Here is a 1,440-nt window from a genome sequence, read left to right on the forward strand (position 1 = left end):
TTGCTCCGGAGCTTAGACTAAGATATGAAAACGACAACTGAAAACTGGCAAACAAAGCATTTTATTTGCCCAACATACAAAAAAAAAAAAAAAACAATGAAAATAAATAACTGTGGATTGAGAAACAAGATGAAGTTTGCAACTACTACTTAAGAGGTGAATGTCATGGCAGAGTTACATTTTTTTCATATTTTTTATATAACTCTTATATTAAACTTTCTACTTTAAAAAAGTATAGTATTTTTTTAAATATATTTTACACATTCTATCAGACAAATGCTGTTTGTATAGGTGCTGGTATGCATTGTGCCACCTCAAAATAAACTACTACTACTACTACTATACTAATAATAATAATAATAATACATAATTTTGGGATACTGTGAAAAAAACTCTGTTTTAAAAACAGGGTGGATATTATTCTTGACTAATTGTGTCATGTAAAACAAAAAATATTTTTTTTAAATGAGAACAGAACTTGCAAACCTTCGAACTGTGATGTCACTTCCTCTTAAAGTGCCCCCTATTTTAAAGTTTCCTAATGTTGTTTTGGAGTCTCCTACAACAGGTTTACATGCATCAAAGGTCAAAAAACTTTCCTCATAATATACATTTTCACATCACCACATTTTCAATGATTCTCAAATGACTCGTCAGATGAATCAATCTCTCTAAATCCCGCCTTTCCGTGAGTTACTCTGCTCTGATTGGCCAGACGGCTTAGTCTGTTGTGATTGGTTTACCGCGTACAGCACGCGCGTCAAAAACAAAATGGCCCATTGCCAAAACAACGTCAGCTGTCCTGAGGCTTACTACTTCGTAAACTAAAGACAGTAACATACAATGACGTCGATTTTACCATATCAATGCGAGCGCGAGTCTGATGATGAAACACTGGAAGAACTAGTTATTCAACCCGAACCTCCATCGCAAGGATGACTTGAGCAGGACGTTTCTCAGTGATACACTACTCAGTTTGAGGTACATTATGAGATGTTGCAACTGTAATTTCTCACCATCAACATTAACAAGTATATGTCCATCAACAAACCGATTATTTTACTTGTACTAATTTATTTACAGAGTATTTTTGTAATATATTGCGGTGAACACGTGGAAACTGTATCAATAACAGTGCATGTATGCAATGTATACATTAGCCGAGCTCTAGCGTGAATGACTTATGTGAATGACTGATGTAACATAAACGTTGGTAAAACAAATCTTGCTCCATGCTTAATCTTTCCTCAAAGTTGTGAGAATGACAGATAATCTGCATTAATAGACTCAGTTCTAGGTAATAGTGCCCCACAACTGATTAGCAGAAGTATTTAAAGTGTAAGTTGCAGGTTAACCACAACAGCCAATTAATGTGTAAATTAAAGTGCTCTATATGTATATATTTAATTATTTCTGTCTTAAAATGCGTTAAAATAACAT

The sequence above is a fragment of the Squalius cephalus genome, assembly GCF_949319135.1.
Source record: "Squalius cephalus genome assembly, chromosome: 21".
NCBI classification, from domain to species: domain Eukaryota; kingdom Metazoa; phylum Chordata; class Actinopteri; order Cypriniformes; family Leuciscidae; genus Squalius; species Squalius cephalus.